The following is a 27,848-nucleotide window of genomic DNA, read 5'->3' on the forward strand; positions in this document are numbered from 1 at the left end:
ATGAGTAGAAGTGACAATACCTAAAACTGTACTGTGTTAACCGAAATGAGTGTAAATCACACGAGTTTTTCTATAAAGACAGTGTTAGTAAAATATTATGCAGAAGTGTCGTTTTACAAATAAGTCGTTGGTTTTGCAGGCCTTGCGTCCGCAGTAGGCCGCGGCTTCATCGCCAACCGGCCGTTCGTGTTCGGACTCGTGGACTCGCAAACGAGAACTTGGCTGTTCGCTGGAGTCTTTTCACGTCCTTAAGCAACACACTACAGTAGAAGTTCCATTGGATAAATGTAGGCAAGCAGTAATCAAATTCAAATGTATCTTTTTCTACTCCTGTACTTTCATCTGTCAATAATAATTTCTTAAACCGTATGACAAGCTTATAACTGTAGTTATAGAAGGAGGGCTGACTTACAATTTTGACGAAAATAATTCAGGTTTACGTGTTCTTTGAATTGATAGTATTTTTTAAATTTACCATTCTCCATAAATACCGTCGTAGTAGGGTTGTAGCCTTTCTGTCGCCACCATTGTATACTGTATTTATATTCTTTCCACCAGAGATGTGCGACGTAGAGAGGCGGTGTGCGAGGATAAATCCACCAATAGGATTGCTTCACTTTCCTAGCCTCGTTTAGCGCAGCATAGGTGGAAAAGGGTTAGCGGTGCTAAGTATTAGTGCATACACAATAGCGAGAGATGTGTGCGAGGGATGCGGGCGAGGAATGTGTGCAAAACGGTGTAGGAAACTAGAGCTACTGAAAGTATGACACTAACTGACACTGACACATCGCCACCGCTCACCCCACCACACCGTACCCCGCCCGCACATAGCCGAAAAGAGTCCATAACGCATCCTCGCACTGCCCCGCTAGTTCGCACATCTGTGGTGGAAAGGCATTAGGGTTGAAAGGAACGATATGTGTGATTTATGAATTAGAGTCTCAGACTAATGACGCCTTTCCGCACGGAGATGCGGCGACACCACAGGGTATGACACGTAAAGTGCCACAGTACTGTGCGGTTTGTGGCGAAGCGGCATGCACAGTGTGTTAACTACTTAACTACTGACGCCACAATGTCCCATCACGAAACTCGAAACTAAACCGTGAAACTTGATGTCGCAAATTGTGCAAATAGTCCTTATTCATATTCAACTCAAACTCACTTGACTACCTCCGTGACCGAACGGTTACCATGCTGGAATGCAATGCAAAGGTTCCGTGATCGATTCCCGAGCTAGGTGTAATGTCCATGGCATCCGCGATGCAGAGTTTCCCGTTTCCCTGGTGCGGGGCTACGAGTGTGTGCGTTATTATTTACATCTATTATGTATTTAACTGCCAGGCAGAGGTCCCAGGTTCGATTCCCGGGCCGGGAGAAATATTTGTATGGCCTACATTTATTTGTCTCGTGAGTTTGGGTGTAATTTGTGGATGTCTATGTGCGTGTCCATGGCACCCGCGACACAGGGTTTCCCTAGTGCAGGGCTATGTTGAGTGTATGCGTCATTTATTTATTTATTTATTATTGTTATTATAAACGCAAGTAATCTATAATGTGTAATTTGCTTCCTATAATAGGAAGCAAATTACACTTAAAATTGTTACTTTGATTAGACTCTAATATCATTAGATTAAACTCTACTAATTATCTCCATTAGTGAATATTTATTTTTAAGTGAGTTTTACCCTTAAACCGGCAATGTTATGTCGGTATTGATCCCATTTAAATTTTGTAGAAACTGTTCCACAGGATGGCAAATTAGGTAATGTATGAATTCGATTTCGCGCACTTTCCGATAACCGATTTCAATAAAACTAGGCGAATAAATGTAATTCCACGAATTTTTGAGGCCTGTTTTTTGAGTACTCTGTACTGATCGTTTGTCAGTGTAAAGTCAATGGAAAAACAAGTGTTACTAAAACCCGTAGAAAATCCAATTCCGTTTAAACAAAATTGTCGTCATTTTATATTAAAGCTTTTAATTTATGTAACAACACAACGAGCTGTCGTCCAAAGGCTTTAAATTAGAAAAAAAAAATGTCCCAACTTGCCGTCGCGTTGGAATGTACCACTGAATACCACAATTAGTACGATCGCGAGGACACTACCAGCGTATTAATTCAGTCGCCTAATTAAGCAGCGCGCAATGTCATTTTTAACCGACTTCATTGTTTATCAACCGGAGTTTGGTGACATTGACGGTTGAAAGGTAGAAGGGGCTAAATTAGATATTTGGTTTTATGATTGCAGGTGACGGGACGAACAAGTCTAGCACCTGGTGGTAAGTGACGCGTCTGCCCTTGAGACATGAGTTTACTAACAAGTCCCATGTACCTATAATTTCACCAGCACCCTTACCCTTCAAAACAGAGCTATATTCACATTACAGCTTGGCGGCAGAAATAGGTGAAGTGGTAGTACTTCCATGGACAAGCTATTTCATAATACTTTTAGTAGTGGGTTTATTAAAAGTAGACAAATTATATTAGGAAATGAAACTATTTTTCCGGATTTAAATCGCACATTTGTTAAAAATATATAAAAATAATAAAAAACAAATATACGCGATTTAAATCCGGAAAAATAGTTTCATTTCCTATGTGTAACAATCGCGAAAAAATAAGAACTCGATAAATTATATTATGTTACCATCTGCCAGATTTTGGATTTCAGTTTTTGGATTTGCTCGGACAGATCCAGCTTTTTGACTTTCCATCGGAATTTTTCGACAAAAAGTAAAACATCCACCTCGCAATTGTGTAGACTCTCACTTGATGCGCTGGACAATAGCAGGATTATCATCAATGAAAATTAAATTATCATTATTCCAGAGAAAAGATTCTAGTCCCGCCGTGCGGCTTCCCCCTTACCCTCTTACTCTCATTCTTATCATACACGACATCAATAAATTGGAAGAAAACTCGATTTACGACAAAAATTTCTGTTGTCGTATGAGAAAGAGATTTTAATAGTATTCTGTTACTAAAAATCTACTCTTGCAAATGTCAGGCTTTTTACCTGGATTAAACCCTTGTGGCGGACGTTCTAATAATAGGTCTATTTAAGGAACAAAATTTTCAACCTAAACGTCGCTTAGCCCTTTTCACCTTTCAACTATTGATATTTATATTTGCTACCACGCTGGTTAGTACACAAACTATACTATTATGTAGGTAGTGTTCAAGAGAAATTGGTAAGCAACATATGTCGTAGGTTAAGCGGACGGCGGTTTAGGAAAATGCGGGCAGGGAGATTGGTAAGTATCGCAGAAACGAGGCCGCCTGCCCACTATCGACAGACGAACTTCAAAGTTGGTAGGTACCGATTAAATACAGAACTCAGCAACGGATGGCTATGAGTTGAAGACGAAGGAATACCGACATCTACTATGAATAATGCATGGAATGTAACGTGCGGCATAGTCATTCATATTTCACCGCTATTTCCAAAATCTTTGAGAACAGTGGTAAAAAAAAAGGTTAACACATTGTCACTCTTCCCGTCATATTTTTAGAAGCAAATTACAAGTATCTAAAGTAAGTAATGTATGTGCCTAACTCCATAGTGAAATCTCACATGTAAAGGTGCTTTCAACCAATGTCCATGATAATAAACTTAACGTCTCGCACTCAAAAAATCCTGTTGCTACTTAATTATGCCTGTTCATTTAGTGAGGTTTGAATGTGAAATAGTATATTTGCTAAGATAAAAACTTTAGGCGCGGGTTTAAACATGTTGTTTACATTAAAGACCGACTGGTTTTATTAGATAATATCACCTTTTTATATTTATTACTACAAAGCAAGTTTTGTATACTAATATGGAAAATAACCCCATACGCATAGGTATACATTAACATTTGAATCACATCTTCCTTAAACAAGAGATAAGTATGTAATTTGGGTTTTGTAATTTAATTTTAAAGCAAAAAATCCAATCATTTTTATATTTTCGTTAAATACAAATGAAGACTCCATAATTTCTTTCTTAAGCCGCTGCTGGGTTAACCCATAGGCCCGTGTACAATCTATGGTTTTCCCTTACAGGCCACGTACACCTCGTACCAAGCTAGGTACTTGATTAGCTAGCTTACAGTGTGATTCAGTATAAAAAGAAACCGTTGCTACAATATCAGTTATGCGATACTGAGTTAGCATCGTTCTCAGTGGATGATGCGCTTAGCTAAGGTACATTCAATTCCTGATTTACCTGGTGTCTAAAAATAGAATCAGGGTGGAATGACCAAGGGAAAACCCAGGAAAAAACCCAGCATAATTACCCTGGGAAGAACAGCTGGTAATCTTAGTTTTTTACGCTGTGATTCATATGACAACATACCATGCCATTTGTTATACATAGGTACTTCTTTGCCCACACTTTGTTAAGTAAGCCAAGCTTTTAAGTTAGAATAATTAAGTGTGGAGAATATGCTTAGATACTTAGTTGACTAATAATCAAGCCGACATAGGATGGTGATTTTGACAGTCAGGAACAATGATATTATACTTAAAATATTGGTTATGTTACAAAAATATCCAATAACTTAAAAGTCTTAATAACTATAGAGAGAAAGAATAACGACCTTGCATTTGTGTTGCAACGAAGTTGCGTTCGTTGCGCTATACTGATGACGTCACAAAAATACTTTTTGGAATATAAATATTATCAAATAATTAATTATTACCTTTTGTAACACCTGTATAACGTCCAAGAAAATTAAATGAAAATATTTTAAGGGCACGATCAGAGATAACAATGAAATAGGTACGAAGGCAAATTCCTTACCTGAAGCCAAACAACTTTTGCCTTGAAACCCGTTTCAAAACCCTTTCACTCTATGTACGTGTCGCTAATACGCACGGTCTCTTCTACAAACAGAAACATTAACTATAAATCTTATTTTACTTAATACGTTCATGGACAGTAACTGCGTTTACCGTAAAATTAAATGTCAGAATGTGGAAATGAAACTTTTTTTCATCACACTCGCTCGTAAATAAGATTGCATGGTGGCTAACTTGATTATAATGCCCCAAGTAAAACCCTCGGGCTTTTTTCTTTCCATGGTCGCTAAGGAGTTTTTTTTTATTTGTAGCGACATACTTTCTTACATAGGTCAGGTTCAAGTTTAAACAAGGAGATTACGTAAGTTCAAAATTAAAACATTCGTTTTAAATGTTATCTAAACAGAAATTGAATTGCAATTCAGCCACATACTACTTAAATATTTATTATTAAGAATTTCTTATAATTGATTTTAATTATTTTCTGTATAAAAATTTTTTTGCCAATCCATCATGGCTGTGTGCGTGTTTGCTTTTTATAACATATTAGTTCAAGTTGTATTAAATATCTATGGAAGTTTAAAAAACAAAAAACCCGCTATTTGCAAAACCCTAAATTGTTGTATCGTGAACCATATTTATATTGTATTTATTTCGTCGCAACTAATAATAATAATAATAATAATAATAATAATAATAATAATAATAACGCACACACTCAACATAGCCCCGCACTAGGGAAACCCTGTGTCGCGGGTGCCATGGACACACATAGACAACCACAAATTACACCCAAACTCACGAGAGAAATAAATGTAGGTCATACAAATATTTCTCCCGGCGCAGGAATCGAACCTGGGGCCTCTGCGTGGCAGTCTGGCGTGGTAACCGTTCGGCCACGGAGGCAGTTTGTGATGCAACTTTGTATGTATCACGAAAGGTAAAAACCTTTACAGGTCTCATGGTCACGGTTTGCAAGCACCAACAAAACATTTACGGACCAAGTACGATGGACTCCGACCTGTTTGCATGAGATGTTACAAGTACATCAAGAACTGTCTAACAGCAAAAGTAAGTTATAACCATTTTTTTTCCTCTAAAACATATATGTTTTCAGTAATAATTCATTACTTATGACACAATTGAAATCATCTTGCTACTGTCAAAGCCTATAAGAATGTTGTTTCATAATAATATTATATTCAATCAGGGTTGGCATTGTGCCTGACTTCTCTGAAGTGGTTGCAAACTATACCTAAAGGTAAAATCCATTCTCGTTGGAACGAATATTTCGATAAGAAGTCCCGGGAAAAAAGAATCTGGTACAAGACCATACAGAGTTGAGCCTCCTCGTGTTCCTTGGTTTGACCATGTAAAATTAAGCAAGGGTCAAAATTGGCAGCACGCATAGGCCTCGATTCGGAGGCGTTCCGTTAAACAAATTGTTGTATTTCATGAGAAGGGTGAACTCACCGAATTGCGAAGTGTGTGGAATCCCTAAGGATGTACAGCATTCGCTCGTGGAGTGTGCTCGGACGGAACCTATCAGGGCGCAGTTACAAACGCATTGCATCGCCACAGTCGCGCGTTTGTATCGTTGCTTAAAATCGCGCGTGTGTAACCGCTCTTAATGTTGGCTGGTTTCAATCTTTTTTGTCTTTGCCGCGAAGATTTTGTATACATGTCTGGTTAAGTAGTATTTTGATTTATCGATCTGGATTTTATTAAGTGTTTTCTTGAGGTATTGTTTTTCTAATAGGGCTGACATGTTCAAAAGGGGTGAAAGCCCCTAAGTAAATAAAGAGTAAAAAAAAAATTATAAATACATTGCTTACAGTATTCTGGCAAATAAACATATATTATATTCTTTTATTCCATACTGCGCACCATAGTTTCTCCAACATGGTTGTGGAACGGATACTTGCTATTATATCAAAAGTCCGGACAGTTGCCAACCACATGTATAAAAATATATCTTTACTTTAAGAGTCGCAAATGGCTTGAGTTGATTCCGCATAAATATAATATAATATAATAATAAAAGTGTTGAATCAATCACCTTAAAAATATATATATATATATTGTCAAATTACACTGATTAGTATACGGTGTGCAAACACGATTTATAAAAATTTTCACGATAGAAAAAAAAAACACGAACTTACCTCGAAATTTTAAAAGAAAATCGCTCTATTCTATAGGTACTTTCATATACCAATGATTTTTTTTTTATATCAACTAAACTAAATACAATACGTATAGTATACGATACATATTTTTGAAATGGCTTTAAATTCGTTTGTAAAAAAAATTAATTCTGAAGTAAAGCCAGTGTCGATGCTGCAGTGAAGTTTTCAAATATGTAAACTTAAATAACACGTTTGTAGGAAATCAAACTATTTTTTCGGATTCAAATCGCGTATATTTGTTTTTTCAAACAAACCAACATTACCACCAACCAACATGGCATTAATATTAGACATAACTGGTTGATGACTGTACCACCTCAGTCAACCGTGACCATGGGACCTGTAAAGGGCCCGAAACGTTGGTTTGTTTGAAAAAACAAATATACGCGATTTAAATCCGGAAAAGTTGTTTCATTTCCTATGTATACCAATCGCGAAAACCTAAGAACGTGTTATCACGTTTGTGTTAAGATTTTAATTTAGGGGAGCGTGGGGGAACGGGAGCCTACTAAGGAAAATTGACAATAAAAGGTTAAATTTTTATTAGTTATGAACGTACGCTTTACATATCTGGGTACTAGATAATCACAGAAAAAATGTGAAACTAAAATAAAATATTTGGTTAAAAAAGAAAAAACCAAAACATGTCATTCGCTCTCATTACCCCACAGTTCGTGAAATGGGAGCCGGTAAGAATCCCGTATGTCAAATGGGAGCCATTATATATAATCAGTCTGAAAAAAAATTAAAGTAATAAAGTATATATATAAGTTAAAAAGTAATGAAAATAAACAAGAAAGTGTCAAAGGAATATCCAGTGAATATTGCAATAGGATAAGGAGAGCCAAATAGCTCTCATTACCCGCGTAATATCGAATTGAAAAAGGAATAAAACACTAAAAACATTTCTGTTTTTATTGTGATTTCAAGCATAACTTCTAAAATTTGATAGATATGGTGACATAGCTAGTGTAAATACAATGTAGTATCTATGCATTTTAATGCCTACCTGGGATGATGAAATTTAGCAAATTTTATAAGTGCGTAGCGAAAAACACATAACCATCTCATACGACTAAACGCGAGGTTCTACGGGGGCGCCCACGGGACTCGAACCTTGTCGAACGTTAACGAAGATATAGGAGTGCCGTTTGCACAAATACGAGCATTGGGAAAGTCCAGTTTAACACCGCTCTCATTACCCGCGGGCTTCCAATACCCCACGTTCCCCTAAATCTTATAAACATATAATTAAGATCTAAATAAAAACGCAAACGCACGCGTGGTAGTTAAGTTTGTTGATTATATATTTACACTCGGGCCTCTGTACGGGAAAAATTTGAATTCGAGATTTGCACATTTGAAAGAAAATATCATCAGTTTTATACAAAGTTAAAAGACCAAACACGACGTTTTTTGTGACTGTTGATACAAGTATTTGGTTCTCATCATTATGTAAGTACATATTGTTTTTTGTTACAACTAAACAAGTTCACAGTCCAGTAGTGAACTTAACGTAAACGTCTTCAATGGTTCCGAAGTTTGGATTCCAGAAAAATGTACTATATCTACATACGTGTTTACAGCATAGCCCAGATGTGAAAAAAAGTCTGATTTAAATTAATCAGAGTTTTTTTTCACATCTGGGCTATGTAAAAACCCAGTTACAAAAAACTGTACCCCAGAAAGTTAATAAAGTCACAAATAATTTAAAAAACCACTGAGCTGCAATGCCACAAACTGACACACAAATACTCTGACAAAAGGTATTAGACTTATATTACTTTAAACTACATCTAGCGCAGCGGTTCAAAATATTAGATACTGGATTTTCAAAAAAAATTCTATCATAGGTTTATGAATCTTCAATTGCTTTGACAAGCATTGCATTAACTTTTTACCTATTGAAACTGTTATACCCGGTTTAACTGTTAAAGTTACATTAACTGTGCTTTTGGCAAAGGCCTTTCACATACATGCCTTCACTAATTGGGATTTCCTTATGAATCTGAAATCCCCATAGCGGCGCAAGTAATAATTTGTAACAACACGACACTGACCGAGCAACGGTCTTTTGGGGAAAGGTGGGAATTCCATTTTTTATAAGGTATAATAAACATGCACCTACGCTATGCTGTGGGAAAGTCGTAACATACAATCGAAACTTTATTTGTATATCTTTTTTTATTGCTTAGTAGCAGCCCTATTACTTTCTACATTAATTTTGACTCTAGTGACCCTCCCTACCGACCCTTAAGTTATACGAGAAGGCCACTATGACCTGTGCGATCTAGCTTGCACGGGGACCATCTAAGTCTTCTTCATCTTCACGACTTCATCCGGTTCTCTAGCTGCGCTAGCACGTACAGTACCCTCTCTATTTTCCAGTAAGGTACCGGAGCTGTAGACGCGCTCACTTCCCATCGCGCTCTGCAGAACTAACGGTTACTACCGCTGAGCCGTCGACTCTAAGCAAACTACCAAATCTCACTTCCCGATGCCGAATGAACGGCGCCTATCCAGTTACCAAATTCCTACGCGACTGGAAGACCGAAAGATGTTCAAGCTCATCCTCTACTAGCTCTCCGGGCTAGTGCCAGAGATAGCGGGCTAGTAGCAGAGTCCTGAGACAATGTCCGGACATAGCTTCCGACTTATTGGGCAACTCACGTGACCCGCGCGTTTTCTCGTTATGAGGCCCTCGTCTAGACGCTACTAAAAACCGCTAACTGCGCACGGGACAAACGCCCTGGCCAGACACCACCGAGGCTGACGAACGTGTTCGTCCCTGCAGCTAAGCACAAATCCCGGCGAGTCCTCCGTCAGAGACGCCCGTGAAGGCGTATGACTGACAGAGGGCTCGGCCCGGATGCCCACCGTACCGTGGTCTTATCAGGGAGCCCATAGTCTCCCCGAAACTCCCTATCTCTCGGTGGATAGGCACAGATTGCTTAGTAGCAGTAGAGCTCCTCGTGATAGAGTTCGTCCAGGGTCAGTAATCGGTATTTTTGTCGGCAAGCAGTAATGTGAGCATTACTGCGTTTCGGGACGTACGCCCATCAGATATTTGCAATATAAAGCTGAGTGGCAATGCAACTGCTATGGACAGGCGTGTCGCTTGCCACCAGGTGCACGACTTGTTCATCACGTCACTTGGTAAGTCATAGTCAAACCATACTTAGCTTTATACTTTGGACTTTGTAGTATGTGAAGTTCAGCGAGCTGTTAAGTTTACTAGAGCAAAAGTCAATCTGACCTGAAAGGGACGGAGATTTTATGAGTCAATACGACCTCAAATGGTTTGGTTGATTCCGCAAAACAGTGAAAGTGTTGAGCCAATCACTTTGGAAAAAATATATAGCCCCCTTATCCCCCAATTCCCGCCCAAAACGTACCTGTGACACTAGAACACTTTTATATCCCCAATCCAACTCCAAATTCTTTCACAATTCTTTTACCGTAAGTGCAGCTCGTATGTGGAATAAACTACCTGCTAACATTCGTGATAGTCCATCGGTGGCATCTTTCAAACACAAATTAAAAGAGCACTTCCTGTCGAACGCGTTAGATAGTATATAGGTAACATATTTGTAAACAAATGATCTGTTATTATAATATATATTCTGCTTATGTATGTATTTATGTATATAAAGTTAATGTATGTGCATATGTCTGTCGTATGTATATTATTATCATTTAAATTTTATTCACATTTAAATTTAAATTTTGTTGTACATTAATTAGTCCCGCAGACTTCATTTTTGCACCACAGCTAGGGTTGGCTGGAAGAGATCTCTTATAGAGATAAGCTCACCTTTGTATATGTCCATTGTAACGTGTGTTTCATGTGTCTTTTCTTTGTACAATAAAGAATATTATTATTATAGTAAAATTGAGGACATACACTGATTATTATACGGTATGAAAACACATATCCTAAAAACTTTCACGATAGGTAAAAAAAACACAAACTTACCTCGAAATTTTACAAGGAAACCGCTGTATTCAATAGTGCCTATATGTTTTTTTATATCTATTCCAATAAGTAGACCACGTATACTACACGATATATAAATTTTTCCAATGGCTTTAATTGCGTATGTAAAAAAATAAAGTCTGAAATAAAGCCGGTGTTCCTGCCGCTCGACACAAGCAAAATGAACCGTATTAGCACGGGACAAAGTTCAATTCGAGCTACGGTAGTATCGACTTTTAAGGGACTCACCACTTTCGTCTTTACGCAGTCGCCTGAAGCTGGTCAGAAAAAGCTTCATGTCAATGTAATTTCGTTTTCCATTTCGCGTCGGCTGAGTAAAGCAAATCTTGCAACGTCTTTTCCTCGCTCTTATTATAGATCGCAATCGATGGAGTTAATTTACCTAAAGTATGAACGTTTTCTTCAAAGTCAATTAATCTTTATGTCATAGGTAAGCAAATTAGACTTGAAATCGTGATACTGATTAAACTCTACTGCTCATTCGTACGGCAGATTCCCCTGAGAAGAATGAGCAAGAAACTCTAGAGTTTGGAGTTTCCTCTTTGTAAATATACATTTGAATACATTTATCATTACAATATTTAATTTAAACATTGAGAATACCTGAACGAGCTAAGCGGGTCACTACCAATTGCCATAGTCAATTACCATTGTCGTTAATGAAATAGAGATAGAGATTTGAGTAGGTAACTCAAATTTCAATAAATAATAATATATTCAAATACAATCAGTTTCGAGAAGGCCCGGGGTTTGTAGAAGGGAAAATCCACGTTATTATTTAATATAGCTAAATTAACTCTGATCACTGATTATGACCACAGACATATATCTAGATGTTATGACATAGATATAGAGCTTGTTCTGACTCGTTCAAGTCGACTCCTCATTTAATAAGTATGTTTCTTAATTTCAACAAGTTTTGGGCATTGCTACATTAAAGGTATGCGTAAATTGTGATAAAGATAATAAATATAAAGATAAATTTATTTCAATATAACTTATTCTAATACAATACAAGTAAAACAAATGTAATTAATTACATTTGTTCTCTACAGACGAACTCTTTCACAAGGAGCTCTACTGAACCTAATGCGTAATTGAGATACCTTAAAATGAGTAAATGTGTATCTGTACTCTACGATGTGATGTGATGATTCATACTTACACTAAAGATATTATGTACGCAAGTTCCACAAGTTGTGGCGTCGGCACTGGCGACTACACAGATTTTATACCTGTAACAGAAAACAAATTTAACTACTTGATCATAGTTTAAAAACACTAGTCTTAATTCAACGAGAGTCAAGATGTGTAGATTTATGACGATGAGTAGAAGGTTTGGGATAGGCCTCGTCAGAATTGGGGAACCACCCTATCAATGTTACACAATTTATATAACATTGCACAACATTTGAATGTTGTAATCGTTCGTTCCTTTATATGATGTAACTATCTTATCTATAAGAAAAACATTGTGACTGGTAATTTGTCACGTGTATAAGTTGACTGCTAGAAAGTTTAGGTTTTGGTGGAAATACGTCAGCGAGATTTCAATTCTCGTCTCGTCTCGCCTCGCCTTGTCACGTCTCGTCGGTGGAAAACTGCCGTGATGGTGAAATTACTGGCACGTGAGACTTATCAACTTATATCTCAGGGTGACATACAGTGTTTAATAAATCCCAATTATAACATGCCCTTTTTTTCCTGATTCCTATAGTTTGAACTTATACAAATGCGAGAGTAGAACAACGGTGTGACAAATATGTATAGTTTCATCATGACATTGCACCACACGAACAACGCAGTCTTTGTAGTCCCTCTTGATTTTACAATGAAATAAAACTATAGTGTTCTTGTTCTCTCTATCTTTCCTGTAAACTCTAAAATATAATAGGATTCTGTTACCTGAGTTCACTTGAACTGAGTTAAATTATTTGTCCACCATTTGCGGTATAAGTTTTAGTTGTATCTGTACTTTATGCATATGTGGTAGTGATGCAACAGACCTCTGCTACTGCTTCATCAACTGCGGAAGTTCCGCAGTTGGTGAGGACAATAATATGCTTTTGACATACCTATATTGCTAAAATTTGTTCATTCTCAAAATAAACGCCATATTAGACAATTGGATTTTGTCATTAGCACGGAAAAACGGCTAACATATTTACATTTTGTTTACACAAAGTCGTTACGGATAAGGAACTAACGTACATATCGAGTTCTTAGGTTTTCGCGATTGTTACACATAGGAAATGAAACTATTTTTCCGGATTTAAATCGCGTATATTTGTTTTTTCAAACAAACCGGCGTTTCGGGCCCTTTAAAGGTCCCATGGTCACGGTTGACTGAGGTGGTACAGTCTTCAACCAGTTATGTCTAATATTAATGCAAACCACCCTATTTTTTTACCTGAAAAATAGTTTCATTTCCTATAACTAACGTACATTTTATGTTTTAATTAGACCTTGCAAAGTACATTTGTAAACAAAGAAGCTACGATCGAGGAATAAATCATTTATCTAATAATTACAAAACGACACGTAATTATATTTGCTAAGATTTATCTTGTCGTAAAACACATTACATAAACAATACACCGAATTCTGTTACATTACGTTTGTAGTGATAACTGGCTCCGAGTTATCTAACTATGTAAGTAAATATTGTTTAAAAAGTTCGTTGGGAGACGTAGTGATATCAAAATGTGTTTTATTATTAAAACCTTAAATGCTTTAGTCATTGTTATTGGCTTATTTCTGGGTATCCCCTAGGGTCTCTACCAACTGCTGGTTGGGGACTTCGCAGGTTTTTCAATTCATTTCAGGTTAATGAACCTCCTGGGAACGATATTTTCCTTTACCGTTAGCAAGACAATATTCTTAAAAAATACCAAAATACCCGTTTGAACAAAAAAGAAAATTATTTAAATAAGTACGTGTTGTAAATATGATTTGTTTTAATTTTTTTGAGGGGATTCGTTGGGAGTTGAAAAGTATAAAATGGATTAGTTCGGGTTTAAATTGACAGTGGATCAGTTGTAGTTGTTGTTGTTAGCATCAAATGGGAATAACCATTTATTAAGGTCATATTTGTTGTTATTAAGTAAGTAAGGTAAGTGTTACAATAAATGTGATATAACAATATAATTGAGTGTTATTAACTGGTTCAATTCCCCGGCCGGCAGAAGTATTTTCACCTACACTTGGGCCTACACTTATTTACCTCGTGAGTTTGAGTGTAATTTGTGGTTTGCTATATGTGTGTTCATGGCACCCGCTATCGCGGGTTTCCCAAGTGCGGGGCTATGAGTGTGTGCATTATTAAATTAATTAAAAATAATTATTAAAATTACATTATACTAAATCAAGTAAAATGTAATTTTAATAATATTACTTTCGCTCAAAAAAAAATGAAAGCACAAATTTATCATCACAATGTTTGAATCACAGAAGCGTCATTGATGATCCATCGGCCTATATTTAGCGTTATGAGAAATGGAATGCTTTGACCATATTTGGACAATTGTGTTCGCACAAACGTGTTTCATAAAAACCCATTATAAAAACTGACCAGAAAAAATTTCATATCCGTGCAATAAGGCTAACAAGACGTCGTACGTTTCGCTCGCGCTCGTAATAATGAATTTAGTATATAACCTGTACTATATCTAAGCTCGTAATTGTGTTGTAAATTTTCCACTGTGATATTCTGTAGTCTAATTTCCGTTGAACCATTCTCTTGAAAAAATGTTCATGTCTTTCAATTTGAAAAGGGATATAATGGTCAACGTCATTTGGGCACAAATTTAAGAAAAAAATTTTAAAGTTGAAAAACTATTGAAATATTGGTGAAAAAGACACGCACAAGTACTAACTGAAATTAAGTCAATGCTGAAAAAAATGCTTGTAACGCTATGTAATCCATTTTAGCTAAAAAAACATCGATAAATCATTTTTAAGTTTTGTACCATTTAATCGCAAGCATTTTTATGACTAAAAGTAAAGCTAATTTTTAAGGACATTGAACCTTATTAGCCCTTTTCTGATTTAGGTAAAGTACGCTCTATCTTTCTATCGTCGCGAGTCGTCCCTCACGTTTATGCTGATAGACTTACACCATGTATAATTATATAATAGCCAGTCGTCACAAGTTGCAAGTGGGAGAAATCAATTCTCGCCAAGTCTTCAAAACGGATACGGAAGTAGTCTCGTCACCGGATATGACGCAGCGCTGACGGTAATATCCTGAAGCTATTTCGATGATGTAACCAGTTCACCTTGTTGTTCTCAGTGATTCAGACTCTTTCGTGTTTTTATTCACTGTTTAGCCCACATATAAATACTTCATATCTTACCATCATTGACGGTAGAGACAAATACGTTAACTTTCATACTCTATTCTAGTAGCAGTAGAGCTCCTTGTGAATACGTCCTGGGAAATACTGCCACCTTTTTTTTTATAAAAACTAAGTGACGGGACGAACAAGTCGTGCGCCTGATGGTAAGCGACACGCCTGTCCATAACAGTTGCATGAACACTCAGAGCTTTCAATCACAAAGGTCTGAGGGACACTGCCACTGCGCCCGACACCCTGAGACACAAGTTGACAAGTCCCATGTGTCTGTAATTTCAACAGCTCCCTTACCCTTCGAAACCGTAACGCAGTAATGCTCTTACTACTGCTTGGCGGCAGAAATAGCTCTACTGCTACAAAACCTTCCCTATTTCTGCGCTAGTAATGTGCTGGGTTCCAGTTTTAAAGGATAAGGGTTCTGGTGAAATTGTATCTGTACATCGGCCTCGTCAACTTTATATCTCAGAGCGACGCGCGCAGAGGCACACAAATCCTCGAGAATGTCTCATTGGATAGCATCGTTGCAACAATCGGACACTCGCCCACTGACAGTGGCAATGAATATGAGAATCAAAATGGCGGGTGTACCTTAACGGATCCTGACAAATTTGATATCAAAAAATGTACCTAAATTGTACCTCCATTGGTTGTTCCATTATAGTGTTATAGCAATATCAAAGGTACATCGTATCGATATTCAATATGGCGGGTGTAGCTCAGATTACCGTTTTTATTCAATATCTATAAAAACTTATTATTCCAAAAATGTGTACCCTAATAGCAAAAGAAACTCCAGCTCGATCTGCTTGTTAGTTAAATTAGTGCGATTTCAGAGAGTCGTGTGCATCTTAACGAATACTTACAAATTTAGTACCAAAAAAATGTACGAATGATTTATTGGTTTAACTGTTACCATATACTCTCACCAATGATTTATTGATATAAACATTCTTAATCTCAGGAAGTCGTCACAAAAAATAGCTATAAGTCCATGTAGTAAGTGTGAAAAAAACCTTGTGCGTTTCGCGTCAGTGGTCCGGAAAGCCAAACAAACGCTTCAAAACAGAAAAATTAAGGAGATAGAGTAGAACTGGCCACGTACCGCATTTTTTTTCCATCAATAATTTTTTTGAAGATTTGTGGCCCGGTTCTATGACTTTTAGGCCAATTTGACAAATCAGGAGGCAGTATAGCGTTTGAGTAGCGTCCTAATTGATATTTTAATTAGCAAAAATACCACATTCTATTTTTGAAACTCATTATAGTTCTGTGTACAGAACTTTAATGATTTTTTTTCAGGTCATAGGCGAGTACCATAAACAATAGAATTTTGTTTCAGGACTAAAAAGAGCGCCTTTATGATATGGTTTATCATATATCTATCTATTTATCATATTATATAATTGACAGATTCAATAAAGTACAGGAGTAGAAAAAATATTATTATATGGGTCTGGGTGTTTGTGGTATAGGTGTACAAGAATCTGATGGCACTTAGACAAATTTAAATTTGTAGTGGGCATCATCAATATACACACATCAAAAGTGTCTAGGGATCAAGTACGTTTAAGAGTATTGCTGCAATTAGGGTTAATTATATTAACTTTTTTGTATCGCTATTGATACTTTTTAGTGAGTTTTAACATTTAAATAAGGAATATTGTTTAAAATTCGATAATAAGAAGAAAATCGATTGTCAATGTGGTTTTGTATAAAAATGAATTATAGCGTTTTGACAAAATCATTACAATATCTGCATCGGAACCGAAACAATTTACATTATTATGGAGAGACGACATCATTTAACCCGAGAAGTGATGATGCGAGCCGTCGGAATGTTGGAAGCTGGTTCCAGGCAACGTGCTGTGGCTTTCACTCTTAACACTACACAGAGCGTCATAAGTCGCCTCTGGACGCGCTATCGCATGACGGGCAGCGTGGCCGAGCGACATGGAGGACGATCTCGCATCACGACTCGCAGACAGGACCGGTATATCCAAAATACTGCTCGACGGAATCGTACCATGACCGCCATGATGTTGGTTACGAGGCTCCACAGCTCCTCAGGCTTGCTAATAAGCGATCAAACAATCCGAAATCGTTAACGTGAAGTGGGTCTGCGATCCCGAAGGCCGCTCAGAGTTCCACCTATTGCACCCTGCAATCGCAGGACCCGTTTACGATGGGCTCGCGAACACAGAAACTGGGAGGAAGAAAACTGGCGCTATGTGTGCTTTTCGGATGAATCCCGCTTCGGTATGAGACCGGATACAAGACGTACTCGAGTTTGGAGAACATCTGGACGTCATGAACGTTTGAGATATTGTCAGGAAGTTCATCCATATGGTGGGGGAACAATAATGATATGGGCCGGTATTTGGACCGGCGGAAGAACCGATCTCATTTGGATCAGGGGTAACCTCAATGCTCAAGTTTACGCAGAGAGGATTGTTTCAGATGTTATCATCCCTTTGCGAGGCCAGTTGGGTGATTCATTTCAACTAATGCATGACAACGCACGTCCACACACGGCTAGAGTCGTAACACGCATTCTTGCCGAAGCTCGTATCAACGTTCTGCCGTGGCCTGCTCAATCGCCAGACCTCAATCCAATTGAACACGCATGGGATATGCTTCAAAGAAGAGCTGTGCCGAGTATGCATACCGTACATACTCTACAACAATATTTTGACTTGTTACAAAACACACGGGCGGCCATTCCTCAAAGTGATTTTGATGAACTCATCTTAAGCATGCCAAATCGCTGTAATTGTGTGATTCGTGTTAATGGTGGAAATACAGATTATTAATTTTCTTATCTTTACAATAAAAATGAGCAAAATCATCATTTTCGCCATTTTTTTGTCATTTAATTGACGCCGTTAATTTGAGTTTTTCCCACAATTTGCAAAAACATCAATTTTAGTTTATTTTAATTAAATATAGGGGTAAGCGGTTAAATAAAACATAAGCATTAAAGTAAGAAGTCGTCCTGGAAGACTGGATTTGGTAAATATTGCTTAAATAATTTTTATTTCAAAAATATTCACTTGATCCCTAGACACTTTTGATGTGTGTAGTAGGAAAAAATGTACTAGATGCTTCATATATTTTAATTGACCAGAATTGATCTATCCTCGTACATGTTTTAAGATCTGTATGAATTTGTGTGTGAGAAAGGTAAGTAATTTTTGACACATTTTAAAATTAAACAAAAATATATCAATTACATTGTGGATGTTAGATTTATTTACGTTTGCAGTTTGAAGTAACTCGCATTTACGCCATTTTCATAGGTACATTAATTTGGCTTCGTTAAAATTTCAAAGATCAAGTTTACTCCTATTAATCGGCAAGATTTAAGACCCGCTTCTAAATCGTGAATTGTGACTTAGATGCATATAATTCGCTGATTTTGCGATAACATTATTACAATGTTTTTTGCTTAAGATTGAAGCGGATTCTCAGTAATTATTGCTACAAAATCGTTACTTTTATGTCAAAAAAATTTAGCAGGCAGCCATTTCACACAAATTTTAATGCCATGAGATTCTTGGTACACCTATACCGTCGTTGTTTCCGATTTCCATAACACAAGTGCTTTAGTTACATACTTTGGGGATTGGAGCAACGAATGTGATGTTGTCTAGTACTTAGAATAATAACGCATAGAAACCTAGTCCGCACACGCTAAGTGAGGCAAATTGAAGCGCGCCAAAAGGGCCTACACGAGCGGGCGGGCCTTCAGTGCTCAAGGTCAACTTGCACCGCGAACAGATCAAGAATTTTAGCTAAAAATGACGAAATGTGCGGTAAATGAGTGTAAAAATACGTCAGACAAACATAAAATAGCTACTAACGTTACATTCCACAAGGAAGTAACGCGTTTCAACTTGTATTTTTATATAAATATTCACTAAAACCGAAAATTAACCTACTACTAAAACTAGCCTACATGAATTAGATTTTTGCCTCACTTGTGACAGTTCGTTTGATATGAAACTATCATTCTATGCGTTATTATTCTAAGGTCTAGTATTTATTCTTTTCCTGATATTTCAAAGCGGTTACACGCTCTTTCGTCACGGGCCAACCCCTGACCACGAGATGACTAAGTGATGGTGATAATAAAACTAATATAATTAGTGGTAGGTTTTAGTGTTGATTGTGACAACCGTTCAGTAATTTCATAATTGGATTGATATTAGTATTTTTAACCGATTTAATAAATGGAGGATGTTCTTAACTCGGCTGTTTTTTTGTGTGTTACGCGATTACGCCGACGTTTGTGAACCGATTTCGGTGATTCTTTTTTGTTGGAAAGGGGAAACCTCAGTAGTGGTGCCATTTAAATTTGAAGAAAATATTCCATCTCTAAGGATGGCGAATTAGGGAATGAATCGTGAAAAAAACGAATGATGAAAAATGAAAATGTTTTTTTGTAAATTCTATTTTTTTTTCAAAAATAGAATATGGTATTCTTGCTAATTAAACGTTTCAAACCCTGTACACGTTCCATGGTCATGGCTGAAAATAAAAATAGTTTCTTTTCTTATGTGCAATAATTGCGGACAAATTTAAACTCGAAATGAGAAGGTATTTATTTTGGCTTGCGAGTTTCGAAACGACAACGAAACTAAAATGCTTTAGTTTATTATTCATTGTGTTATTTGGGTATGATCTTATAATAATAAAACTGTGGTAGTCTAATGGTTTGACCTACAGCCTCTCAAGCAGAGGTCGTGAGTTCGAATTAAAAAAAAATACAAAACTTTCAGACGTCAAAACAGCTATATTTGTTTACTTCAGCTACTTTCACAGTTGAATGACATACGGCATTTTGCTTTGGGGTAACGATGCCGATATTAAAAGAATCTTTGCCCTGCAGAAACGTGCGGTTAGAGCAATTAACAATCTGGGCCCCAGAGTGTCCTTGAGAGATAAGAGAAGATATAAGAGAGAGAGAGAGAGAAGAGATAAGTTTAAAGAGATTAACATTCTAGCATAAAAGTGACAGTACATTTATGAAAAATAGTGACATTTACACGATGAATAAAAATAAACCTGTTCGTGACAGTCGTCTTTATAAAGTCTCGAGTACATTTAAAGGGTGATGGGGGCAATGTATACGCTTCTATAATAAGATTCCGATCGATATTCAAAATTTGCCATTTAAAAGGTTTAAAACTATAGTGAAACAAAAACTTTTACAAAAGTCCGTGGTAGCGACCCATTTAGCTCTTGCAGGTAGTCACTTTCGAAGTTGTTTAAATTAATTATTGTATAATTATAAAATGTATTCAAATGTCTATGTAAATGTATACAAAGAGCAAACCTTAGAGTATCTTGCTCATTCTTATCAAGGTATCCTGCCTTACGAATGAGCAGTAGAGTTTAGGCAGTATGACGACTTCAAGTGTAATTTGCTTCATTATCAACTTAAGAGTTATACTCTTGTCGGTGGAGCCTCTTCCAGTAATCTCTCATATAAGCTAGCTCCTTGACCTCCTTATAGGACACCACACCGGCCTTTTCCTTTATTTGGTCTATGTAACTGCGCCTAGGTCGACCTCTTCCCCTCGATATTTCCTTCCAAAATGGTCGTAAAGAAGTTGTCGTGTCGTATCAAATGTTCAATCATTTTCCCGCGTCTACACTCTATAATATTCAGGCTCGTTCTTTTCTTGTTTACTATTCTCAATACTTCCTCATTGGTTTTCTTTTCTATCCAACTTATACCCTTTACCCTCCTCCAGCACCACATATTAAAAGCTTCTAATCTTTCCCTATCTCTTTGTGTCAGGGTCCATGTTTCACGTCCATAAAATGCAAATGTAATTTGCTTACCCATGACATAAAGATTATTTGACTTTGAATTGGAATCCGGTCATTCATATCCGAAATTTAATTTGAAATTTACCATGTGCCTTTCCGTGAAGGTCAACGTCGCAGTGAAACCTGCACATCTTTCACAATACTCGGAAATCTTGAGAGGCAGACCCCAACCCGTATTCTGCCGGCGTGGCGGACTAAGGCCTAAAACTACAACACCCTCGCATGATAGGAGACCTGTGCTCAGAAGTGAGATGTGTAAATAGGTAGATGATAATAATGATGCCTAGTGAATAATCACTGAAGATTTGTATAGAAAGTAAATACGTGAATTTTCAAGGATCGTAAAGCAAAAATATATATCAAGTAGATGTTATGATTTGCGCATAAAGAATATTTGTTATCACAAATTTTCTGTTCGTCCGTTTTCTTAGACAATATACGTTGTGTAAGACGAATCGGAGTAATGACAAATCATTTGCAATGTACGGTAAACAAAAAAAAACATACGTGAATTAGCTTGACTTGTAGAGGAAGTGATTTGTTTTAGAATTAAGGGTTTTATATATTTTTTAGGATGAAGGCTCCTAAAGTCGTAATCAACTTCATGCTGAATCGACCAAGGCCATTTGAGGCAGTATAGACTCTTAAGATATGCATTTGGGTTTTGTTCGTTTACTCAAAGAAAGCGTACGCGTTACCTGCGTTGTATGAGATGAATCAGACAATCTTTGAATCATTCGCGAACAACTCACGATACACCACAAACATTAAAAGGATGTCCTTATCTATACAAATGGGTGCGGCATATACATGATTTATTTCTTGTAGTTTATATTACTCTTATGATTTTCATGTGCTAAAAGCACTTTTGATCGCACGTGGTTTTATTATACTAAGTGTACTTATTAAATGTCAATATTCCAAGAAGGAAGGGGAAGTACCTCGTTCAATTTATCAAATTTCGTTATTATTATCGGGGATAATAATAAAGATCTTAATGTGCCAGGCAATCTCATCGATTAACGTTTTCAAACTACAAAAATTGTCTGTACAAGACACCTACATCAGAACCGACCCTAAGTCCAATGAGTTGACTTCAAGTTCAACCTAAGCCAAAGAAATCCCATAGTCCGTCTTTTTTGATCTTTAAATTAGGCCATAAGGCTTTCTTTTTGTATTATATAATTAACTTGAAAGTAAGATTTAAAGGCTTTCTTTAGTATCTTAAAGATACATAAAATTGTTTGACCCAGTAAAATTTCTCACCAATAATATGGCTAATCACTTTAGAGCATTTATCCCTAAGTCCAGAAAAAACTAATTAAAATGCCTAAGTCCCGTTTAAAAGTGATTAAGTCCAAAATGGTTTGTTCTTATTCCAATCTTATTTTTGGCACATTTCTTCTAGCAACATTCATCAATTCTTGTTATAAGGATGTTTTATACAAAGAGCTCCCAAAACGATACTATGACCACCGTTACTCTTTCAAAGATTTTGTATTATTGTTTCAAAAGTAAAAAAACAAAAAGAGTGTACAATATCCAGAAACTGAAAAAATGGACCAAGGGATTTCTTGACACGGGTCATTCAATTCGAAAATTTCCGAAATTATTGTTGTTGGTCGTACCGACAATCGAATCTAGGGATATCCTCAATTAGCGAGTTGTAACCAGGTCAGGATTGCTGTTGGTGTTTATAGATCTTACTTATCAGTGATCTCAATTCGAATATGTCATACGAAAGAATTTATTATTATTTAAAGTATGATAGTGGGCGGCTTAATTAAGAAGAAGAATTAAGGTCAACTTCTACTGTGACGCATAGTAACGTAAGCTTTAACTTTTTACGTAAGTATATTTTATTTTAATTATGCATACGTGTATAACTATTTAAATAGTAATACGTAATTTACAAAACGTAGTTTGCCTATTATACAGTTGGCCTAAAATACAAAACAGTGCAATATGTGCACATTTTGTAACAATGGTACCGCTGACATGGACCACATTATCTTCAAGTGTCAAAAATTTGGATTCCATAGACTAGTGTTAGCAAGTGAAATGAGTGATTCCTCCAGCCACTGCTTAGAGCTCAGATTTACTTAAAAATAAGAAGTATTATAGTGCTTTATATACATTTGTGAAATACGCTATACAAACTATTTAAAGCCAACTCTTAAATCAAGAACTCTAATTATAATAGGACTTGGCCTAAAGGTCTTATAACCAGGCCATAAACATTATTAAAAAAAAACAAGCAAAGATGAAAAGAAAACAAAAATAGAAGCAGGTAAGTTCGTTTCGTAAATATGAAAAAATTATACAGCTAGCCATTTTTGCTTAAAGTTAAAGGACATTTTTATAAATATCAGCATAAGGAAGGAAACATCGTGATGAAAACTCCACATCGTAGGAAGTTCACGGAACCTGATAGTGACATTGCAAAGGCCGTACTCAAAAACAACCGGACACCGCAAGCACTCATCATGTGATGATTCATTTGTTTAGCACCGAACGTATCACGTCAAATAGTTACGAAGCAATTCAAGTATTGCTGAGAGAACGCTTGCCACCTATATCTTAGTAGCAGTAGAACTCCTTGTGAAAGAGTTCATCCAGGGAAGTACAGCCACCTAAACGATTTCTGCCGCCAAGCAGTAGTCGGCCATTCTCGGAATAGTGTTCAAAAAATAATATTTCACGATGCAGTACTCGAATATTAAATAATATTGCACGATAAAAAAACCGAATACTTAAATAATAAAAATTATGAAAACGAGAATGACCGTGTTTCGATTTAGAAGGGTAAGGGTGCTAGTGAAATTATAGGCACATGGGACTTGTCAACTTGAAGTCTCAAGGTCACGGCGTAGTGGCAGTGCTCCTCAGATCTTTGCGGTTGAAAGATCGGAGTGTGTTATGGATAGGTGTGTTGCGGTAGCATGCAGTACGTTTGTCGTTGGTCGTCTTTGTATGCATTGCGTTGGGCAAGGTAGCTACCGAACATTGGATTTCCCAGACAGTCTATTAATTTTTTCCATAAAATTTTATACAAATAAAAAGTCAATGCAAATGAAGGGCACTGGGACCCTACGGGCCAAGGGTTTCAACTCCAAAGGCTGTCGGTGTACATAGGTAGTCGAACTCGAGATCCCGGTACTTATTACTTTTTATACTTTCCGCCTGCTCAGGTGCGGAACCAGCCCTCTTGCTGGTGTGCTGGAGACGGGATGGGGCAAGTGTGTCAGCACCTTTTCATTATTGTTGATTAATTTGTCACTGTCTGTCGTTTATAGGATGTCTTATTGAGTTTCATACTGAAACTGTACTGTGTGTGGTACCATGCTGGCCTACCACGCCGCGGTACCGGGTTTATGCCCTACATTTATATCTCTTGTCAGTTTGGGTGTAATTTGTGGTTGTCTATATGTGTGGTCCATGGCACCCGCGATGCAGGATCTCCATTTTTTTATAATTAAATGGACTTGCTCTTGACCACTACCTAGCTCTGGAGCAAAGATAGGATCTATAATGAAACGAGCTCCGCAGAAGATGCCTATTCAGTCGCACCTTAAAGATATTCGGGTTGTATGAATTCGGAAACACAGTCGCAGGCAGGGAATTCCATTCCTGGGCTGTGCGCATAATAAAAGATGATGAAAAGCGCTTAGTACGCCTGAAGGAGATATCGACCAAGTAAGGATGACATCCCGCCCTACGTCTGGATGTCGGATGGTAAAGGGCGGGCGGATGAGCTAATTGACCTCATAAGCACACTCACCGAAATATATTGTGTAGAAAACCAACAAACGAGCAACTTTGCGCCAGTGGGCTAAACTACGAAGGTTAGATTCGAGCTTATTGTCGCCAATAAGTTTCCTGGCTCTGTGCTCATTCGAATCAAGAGCCTCAAGTTGATACTTCGCTGTGCCATCCCACAGGTGACTGCAGTACTCCATGCAAAATCGGATTTGTGTATAGTGTCCATAGTGCGGGGTTATGAGTGTGTGCATTATTTATTTATTTTTATATAAACATTTGTGTCCATTTTTCTCACTCCTTTTACATTCCCATACAGTCCACGTCGTCTACTTCATTCTCTTGAGGTTAGAACCGTACGCAGCAATACTGTGCCAGACAACTACATGAATTACTAGCACTATCCAATATCTAAATCGGAACCAATTCAGAAAAGTAAATTTTCCAAATTGGTCCTACAGCCAATCGTACCCGGTACCTCCCCGGGAAATACAATATAGTCAATGAAACTATTTTTTCGAATCTGAATCGCCCTTTTGCAGGTCACGGTTGACTGATCGTAACCATGAGATGATTCAGCCAAGACCATATAACCTGTAAAGGGCCCGAAACCTTGCTTTGTTTGAAAACAACCTAAATATACGTGATTTAAATCCGAAAACATAAAATCATTACTTATGTGTAACAATCGCTAAAACCTACGAACTTGATATATAATAATAGCCGTCACAAAAATAATGGATTGTTTATGATGAAAATTCTACAGTTTTTTCCTCTTATGTCTAAAATTTTGTATGCTCGCGACGATACAGATTGGGATGATCAACTGCCTCCGTGGCCGAACGGTTACCATGCCGGACTGCCGCGCAGAGGTCCCAGGTTCGATTCCCGGGCCGGGAGAAATAGTTGTATGGCCTACAATTATTTCACTCGTGAGTTTGGGTGTAATTTGTGGTTGTCTATGTGTGTGTCCATGGCACCCGCGACACAGGGTTTTCCTAGTACGGGGCTATGTTGAGTATGTGCGTTATTATTATTATTATTATTATATGATTTAAAAATCAGACTCCATTGCCGTGTTAGAAAAATGATTCAAAGTCAGTGATCCCAAAAAAAAACGGGTCTTGTATGGGAATTACCTTGTTCTGAATCATTCTGTGCCTCTGGATCGGGACAGAACCTAATAACTCGTTTGTGAGCAAATTTTCTTGAGCTTCCTTTTAGAATGAAATATGTTCTGATGTAAAGGATGATGTAGTGACTAAAATAGACAAATATGCTTCGATCATAGTAGAACAGGACAAAGTAGGGTAACTCCATATAAACAACAGCGCGGCTTAAATTAGCGATGGCGATTGCGAATAATTTCGATATTCGACTTGTCAGTAATTAATAATCCTGTCATTCGAATGGCAAATTAGTAAACTACTCATTTTCGTATTCGGATGATCATTCATTATTAATCAGCATTACTAAAACATAGATTCCATAGAGCATTTCTGCCTAGTCCACTCTAATATATAATAAATGTGACGGGGATAGGGACATTTTCATACGGACATGCCTGGTGCAGTTCCGAGGCAAATGATTTGCCCATTCGAATGATTAGTGTTAGTAACAGCCCCATATCTTTCTACATTAGTTTTAATTATAGCCCTCCCTAACGACCCTTAGACATACGAGAAGGGCACTGTAACCTGTGCGCGCACAGGCACCTTACAAGTTCAGATTCTGACCCCAGATCAGCCAGTGTACAGGGTTGTCACAGACCTTTGTCACTTGACTTCATCCGGTACTCGAGAGGCCTCGGGTGAGCCGCCCCGGGTGCATGTACAGCACCCTCTCTATTTTCCAGATAGGTACCGGAGCTGTAGTCACGCTCACTTTCCGTTGCGCATTGCACAACTTGCAGTTGCCACCGCTAAGCCGTCGACTCTAAAGTACACTACCAAAACTCGTCATTGGTGGCGGAACTGTAAGGCACGCTCACTTCCCGACGCTGAAAAACGACGTCTCTCCAGTTCCCTACAACCTAAGCGGCTGGAGGGACCGGAGGATATCTAGCTAGTATTAGTAACGTTCAAAGTAGCGCACCGCTAGCTTGAATGTGTGCACCTGAATCTCGCAGAGCGCGAGTTGTCGCACGTGCCATTTATTATAGAATAGAAGCCTTCACTCGGTGTAAGATTACTTCTATATAGCATGAAAATATTGCGATGAATACTTTTTTTTTTTTTCAAATTATGTTTACAACCTGTATAATTGTCAACCCTACACTCCGAGTGAAGTGTAGGCATTGATGCGCCAAACAGGCGGGAGTCTAGTAGCAATAAAGCTCCCTGTGAAAGGGTTCATCCACGAAAGTACTGCCACCTTACCTATTTCTGCCACCGAGCAGTAATGTGACATTACTGCGTTCTGGTTTGGAAGGGTAATTGTGCTTATGAAATTACACGCATATGGGAATTGTCAATTTGTGTCTTAGGGCGACAGGCGCACTGGCAGTGCTCCTCAGATCTTTGCGATTAAAAGCTGTGAGTAGCAACTGTTATGGATATGCTTACCACCAGGCGACGATTTGTTCGTCCTGTCACTTGATATTATAAAAAGTCAAAGTCAAAGTCAAAGTCAAAGATTATTTATTCCATAGGTAAAATAAATTTACACTTGAAAACGTCACATTTAAGCTACTGCTCGTTCACTACGCTGACCTCCCTGAGAAGAACGAGCAAGAATCTCTAGGGATTGCTCTTTTCAAATAAACTTAAATGCTATGGAATTTGAATCAAATTTGTGTGGATTCTGGAGCCGTGTAAAGACGACACGGCTCCATTCATCTTTATGTAACACGTAGTCTTCAATTTTGTAATATGATTTACCGATCAAAATATTTTTAATGTAGTTTTTAAACTTAGGAAATGATAAA

The 27,848-nt window shown here is 37.5% G+C and overlaps 1 protein-coding gene across 1 annotated transcript in view; it reads right to left on the reverse strand.

The window, feature by feature from the left end:
* The window catches only part of LOC113227337 (pikachurin-like), a 311,398-nt gene extending 299,191 nt beyond the window's left edge, over window positions 1-12,207 (reverse strand). The window contains exon 1 of the mRNA XM_026460230.1: window positions 12,139-12,207. The gene's annotated coding sequence lies outside the window, so the exon portion shown is untranslated. The remainder of the gene's footprint in view (window positions 1-12,138) is intronic.
* Window positions 12,208-27,848: the final 15,641 nt, after the last annotated feature.

This window comes from Hyposmocoma kahamanoa, unplaced genomic scaffold, assembly GCF_003589595.1.
Source record: "Hyposmocoma kahamanoa isolate Upper Pololo Valley unplaced genomic scaffold, ASM358959v1 210, whole genome shotgun sequence".
Lineage (NCBI taxonomy): Eukaryota > Metazoa > Arthropoda > Insecta > Lepidoptera > Cosmopterigidae > Hyposmocoma > Hyposmocoma kahamanoa.